At 43.9% G+C, this 6,429-nt stretch overlaps 1 pseudogene; it reads right to left on the reverse strand.

Moving 5' to 3' along the window:
* Window positions 1–288: 288 nt before the first annotated feature.
* On the reverse strand, window positions 289–6,166 carry LOC136542373 (protein FAR1-RELATED SEQUENCE 9-like; annotated as a pseudogene).
* Window positions 6,167–6,429: the final 263 nt, after the last annotated feature.

Genomic DNA, 6,429 nt, shown 5'->3' on the forward strand with positions numbered 1-6,429 from the left:
GGATTTAGCCAATGGCTAGAGAGAGCTCGGTGGGCTGAATTTGGCCTGGCCAAATAAGTTTGCATTTGTTGCTAGTGCGCATTGCTTCTGGCTCACATGTGGTGTGGTGAGTTTAACATCAGTCCTGACCCTACTCTCTTTTCTCTCAGCTAGCATAAAACAACTCGCATTCAGAGTGAAGTGCCATACAACCATTCCGGTAAACATACAAATTGGCAAAGGAATGCAACGATCGTATTGACAGACATTTCTTCTTTCAGCATTTCTTACCAACCGAAATTTCAAAAATACCATCACAACAGTCGCAATTTTTTTTTATTGTCACATCTCAGAACCAAGGCGTTGGCAATCTAAAGTTTTGCATGACACTACATTCTGAGAACAAGCAAACAATCAGAAATTCAGAGTTCAAGCGAACCAGCAGCAACATTTCCAATCCTTCTCCCTTCTCTAAAACTCTCTTGAATCGACCCAAGCAGCAGCTAGCTGCTTCCTTCACCACTGATGAACCCAAGCAACAGCTCCATCCTCCAATTTCTCTCAATCTACAATCCTGTACCCTTTCTGTTTCCCCAATTCAGAGCAGGCTGTCGAGCAAACAGAGTTTCAGGCTGCCGTCCATATGTGGGCAGTCGGAGGTGGCCAGCCCACCAGGAGCGGCTGTCACTCGGCCATCAGTGTTGCAGTTTGGCAGGGGGTCCGCCGGTCCAGGTCCAGTTCTAGCTCCAGCAGCAGGCACTGTGTGGAGACCTGCCCGGCCATGGCCGTTGCCGACCTGAGCTCCTCTGGTGGTGCCAGTGCCATCAGTCATCAGCAATTCAGTATGTACTGACAGGCACCGGTTCCAAAAACCCAAATAACGTTGAATTTTCTTAGAATCTGTCCATTCTTCATCTCTTCGTCAACCAGGAGTACAATATATATTACATTATATAAACTGATACGCATAAATCAGAAGAGAAACCATACCCAGAAAACATAGGTCAGCAGTCAGTGTCACTTCAGATCGACAGATGTCTAGGACTGAGTAGTTCCCCGGCTCGTGCTGGCCACCAACTCCACTCCCAGGCTCCCAGCTGCTTTGCTTGCTTCCATGTTCAGCGACTCAGCTGCTCAACTCAAGCTGAATCCATGCAGGAAACTCACACCCAAAGTGGATGGAGGCCTTTAGCACAAGCAAATCAATCCCTACATTAGTATAGTATGCAACTGGATTCTGGATCTGTAGAATGATCACCTACTCTCAGTACCTCCTACCTTACAGTTTACAAACCTAAAATTGCCTGTCTGAGTGATATTAATAGCAAGCCACTGCTATCTGGATAAGGGGCTGCACTGCAACAGCCAGAATAGCTGCTTCCCTAAGATCAAAAGAAAGAGCCCCTGAACCAAACCAGACATGAAGAAGTGCCGCCAGGCCTACATAAATGGGTCGACAGAGCTCAAAGCGGAGTTGATAGTCACAACTCACAATCCCTGAATAAGGTTTTCCAATGACATCCAGAGGAACCTGGACCTGGAAATTAAGAGTAACAAAACTTCAGTGCATAACTGCGGGCATGGGCTGGTATCATGCATACAGCAATCGTATGAACATGGTGTAAGTGCAACCGGTTATTGCCCTGTAAAATACTTATACTAGCCCAGGACAGGACCGGTACCCAGCTCTAATGTTCAACATTTGTGAAAAATAAAATACATGGGAGATGCACTGGACTACTTCTGCAGATAACATGCATCCTCTTGCCACAAGTGCCAGCAAGAGCAATAAAACAAAGGAAATTGTTCCACATAGTAGGCATGGCGCACACAAAAGAATTTTGCATGTACATTGCATACCTTAATATCCTTCAGAAGTTCAGATGTTCTTGGCACCACCAAAAGTTGAATTGGGGCGTATTGCAAATGCAGACAGATCCTGCTGAACATAAGAAAAGCAAGGGCAAATAAGTTCAGAGAGCATATCATTTTTGTTGCACCTACATCCATAATGCCTAGCTAAACTCCATACCCATATTTTTGCTACAGTTAGTGTTGTCTGCATCTTTATTTGGTTCTGTTCTCTCTCAGGGTCTTGCCAACAGTTGACCATGCATTAAACTTTCCATAAGTGACATGAAGAGCTCAAGTCCTAAATAACTTCTCTAAAAGAAGACCCCTGAACCGATCTACCAAATGAAGCATCTTTTTTCACGAGCCACAAGTTTATTATTTTCTTGGAGTTTAACATATGGTGTTGTTATAAGCTAAAATGCGAATAAAGGAAATAGTCTGCTATTTGGGGGTAAAGATCCTTTTTGGGACATAATGTGAGGCTTTCCCTCACCAACTTGGTTCAGAAGTTCAGAGCTCAGCGGCTGCGATATCTAGAGTTTACATCATCAATTTGCTTCAGTTCAGTTCAGAGTTAAACTTGATATGTTGTTGCATGTCTCCTAGAATCCCTGTTGCCATTGTGTTACATTGTGTGAAGGGTGTTGCTGCTGCTTTCTGTTGGTTGACCTTTGTGGCCATGTATATGGCTGACTTCCTCAACTTCAAGTCACACCAAAGGATCCTTCAGACATGATTTGCCAAAGTTCTCCTTCATGTGTGACACAGCGCACTTTGGGGCAACATCCAACCATCAAGCTTAAACTATGGCCACCATCACCGCTTGAAAATGAGCTATTCTGGAGTTAGAAGGTGGCATGTACAAAGGGCCAAGGACTGTTCACACAGAAAGCGGTGCCCACATAGTTAATGCAGGTCAACATTTTATCTATACTTGATATAAAAACAGAGAGAGACCTCTACAAAGAGAACCCACCCACCCACCGCCTTCTGTCAAATCATATTGATCTTTTGCAAGGTGAAAGAAACATGTTCAGGTCAGTCTGTCGATGAGAGTACCTGCGGTGTGCAAAGGGGCACTGTGTGCATATTTGGATGCATGTACATCTGATTTGGTTGGATAGGGGCATTTGGAAAAGTCTGCTGAACCTGAACACGAAGTATGTAAGTACAATATCCATTAAATGCCAAAAAGAAAAGGAAAAAAAGGAACTTTTTCTATGTACCTGATAGTAATATGGTCTTCCAATGGTTGCATTACCCTGAGCATCTTGTGAAGATTGAAATTGATGCTCATTAGTTTGGACTATCAGCTCCAGACCAGTTGAGGAAACTCCTGGGGCTTGTTTTGATTTTTCTGCATAATAGGGTATAGTTTGAATAAAATGATACCCTATGAGGAGGAGTTTAAAATTGTCACTTACTTGGGTTTGGTCCTTTTGATGTTTTTTTCTTCCTTTTCTCGTTCTTATTAGCATCCTTTGCTGCTTGAATGCGCATGTTTCTCATTTCAAAGAATACTTCCAGTGCCTTCTCTCCAGTTTCAAGGGAATCCCAGAATATTTTTCTTGATTCTTCCACTTCCTGGCTCTTTATAATTAGGTTATATGCATACTGCATTGCCCGATTGCGATATGCAAGTTCAGCCTCTGTGCATTCCTGTTGGGTTGAATCATCCTGAGCAAGTGTATACATGCTTCTCCTGGCATCTTTTGTCCAGCGTTTCAAAACATACTTTTCTGGAATTGTGTCCACATTCTGCAGGGTGAAGACTTTGAGGGCATGCGAACAAAGAAGACCCATCCTTTCAAACTTTCTACAACCACAACTGATCTCCATGGTGGAAGTGTCAAGAACAACATCCCATACTTTTGAACCCCTTCCCTGCATTGTAATTCCAAACCTCAATAAATTTCCACCACTCGAAGTCTCGTGGCATGAAGTTGCTCCACACCCATCCAGAAATTCTGCTTCAAATAATTTGTAGATCCTATGTGTATATGATTCTGCAGCTTGCTTCAGAACTGTGCTATGCTTAATTGCACGGACTGGAGCAGTCTGGCTACAGCGAAAATCCTCTTCAGATTCATTTCTACGTAGATCCTTGACAAGCCTTTTCTAGCAAAAGGGCAAAACGTGTAAGAGAGGTATTTTCATCAGAAATTCCATTGAGAATATTACTTGAAACCTCCCCCCACTGAGAAGAATTAATTCCACCATCAAATGTATCTTTGTTAAATGCTGAGCACCATTTACGATGGAATGTATAAAGGTCAATCAACCAGCTATTATCCTGTAGCTTGTATTCCTGGATCATTGCAGTCCATGATTCCTTAAAATCCTCTTCTGAGTCAGATCCTTGCATACACTTGGTAAACATACTTTGAAATGCTTGAGACGTATTTAGTGAGCCTAAATGAGATTGTGCATTCTTCAGAATATGCCAGTAGGAAAAGCAATGTTGTGTGTTAGGGAAAACCTGTTCAACTGCCTGCATAATAGCTTCATCCTGATCAGTGAATATTGATTTTGGTGATCGGCCTCCCATTGACTCCAAGAATGATTTAAATACCCAGGCATAGGAAGCTACAGACTCATCTAACAAGAATGCGCAGCCAAAAACAACATTCTGCCAATGGTGGTCAACACCAACAAATGGGGCGCATATCAAGTTATATTTGTTTGTGCGGTAGGTTGTGTCAAATATAATGGCATCTCCAAAGCATCCATAATCATTTCTACTTTTACCATCCCTGTAGAAGAAGTTAGTCATGCGCCCTTCTTGATCAACTTGGACATCCCAATAGAACATGCCTTCTCATTAGTTCTACGCTTGAAATAGCTGACAAGACTTTGGCTATCCCCTGCCTCAATTACCGTTATACTCTGCATGCCCACTTGATTGTAACATTCCCTTATAGTATACCCTGAATTCTCAGATACATCACCTGTCATATCAGAGAAACCATTAATTGGATGCGACTCTGTAGATGCTGATGGATCTATAACACCTGATTTGCCAACAGCAAGCGATTTGGCTGATCTCAGCATGTGCCTTTCTCCAGGTTTCGCCAACTGGTGATTATGTACAGGAACAAAGCGTATAACTGTCCATCGCCCCTTCTCATCAACTCTAAAGCGGATCATTGCTTTGCAATTAGTTCTTGTGTCTGGTCGATTAAAATTTGCTTCTGTAACAGGCTCATCATATTTAAGCCCTTCCTTTGAGCAGTAGTAATCCTTTGTTCGGATATTCTTGGTACCAATAAAGTAAGACTGTTTGCCCTTCCGCACACTGAAACCGATTCGATGCCCATAATCACAGTACAGCCTGTATGCCTCTTCCTCACTATGAACTACACAACCAAGAAGCTCTTCTGTTGCCTCCTTACGACTCAAAGCATTTCCATAGTCAGCCGTCTTTTCTGCTTCTTCACCATTCTCCCTTCTTTGATGGCTTTCTTCTTGGGAATCTTGACTGCAGTCCATTTCTACTCAGCTAGCTCCATCAATATTTACAAAGACAGCATCAGAAGTGGTTCCACACTTCCAGTAAACTGCTGCAAATCAACATTCAAATAGACCTTGTAAGATGCATAAATTAAAACATTTGGTCTCGTAATTATGGGGAATCTTAACATGAAAGCTGCAAAAAAAAAAAGATTCCCTATTCTACATAGGATGTTGATTACATCAATAATATCAAGACGGTGCTAGTGGATGGCCTTGTGCTGCAACATGACATGACGCCTGAGTTCTAAACTCTTACTTTTTTTAATAACCAAACAAAAGAAGGCTTATAGCTAAGCTCTAATTTCATCGGATTATCAAGAGAAGAAGGCAATTGCTAAACCCTCGAGCAGGGGCGGACCCAGTAAAGTACACCAATAAACTTTATATCAAAACAATCGAATTTCTTAGGTACACAAACTTGTAATTAGATCAGATCCGAATACAAATACCCAAATAGATTAAGTTAGGGTTCGGGTACTCGGTTTCGCACAGCAGGGAGGGAAAAGAGGGTGCGCATACCTGGTGGATGTTGGTCACCGGCGAAGGGCCTGAACGCGAAGGAACCGATGAGGATAGACCCAAGCACGTGGCGCAGGGCAGCCGGCCGCGGTCGCCTAGTGGCGCCACGAGAGCGCGCCCGCGCGCAAGCAGAGTAGTCGGGAGAAGGAAAGGCAGGAGTGCGAAAAGATGGTTCTGACCACTCCCGTCCACGGAGGCGATTCGGGAGGCGATTTCCGCCGGAGTAGCCGGCTCCGGCCGCCGCTCCAGAGTCTGACGAGAGAGCAAATCTCTGAAACGCCGCTACAGGAGGAAGAACGAACCGTTATCGTGGGCCTTTTGGTGTGTTTGGGTTGGGCCTTGCGTTTTGTATAGGCCATCTCGTTTAGTTCATGTGGCCCATCTCACGTTGCATTGCATCGATTCAGTTTTTTTTTTTTTATGTCTGCATCGATTCAGTTCTGCCATGCGGCTAGGGCTTAGATGCCGGCGCGGAGGCGGACGGACCAGAGACTCGGCGATCCGGCGAGCCTAACGAAAGGGTGCCAAGTGTGCAAGTTGTCGCAGAAGTTGATGGCACCTTCG

The sequence above is a fragment of the Miscanthus floridulus genome, chromosome 3, assembly GCF_019320115.1.
Source record: "Miscanthus floridulus cultivar M001 chromosome 3, ASM1932011v1, whole genome shotgun sequence".
NCBI classification, from domain to species: domain Eukaryota; kingdom Viridiplantae; phylum Streptophyta; class Magnoliopsida; order Poales; family Poaceae; genus Miscanthus; species Miscanthus floridulus.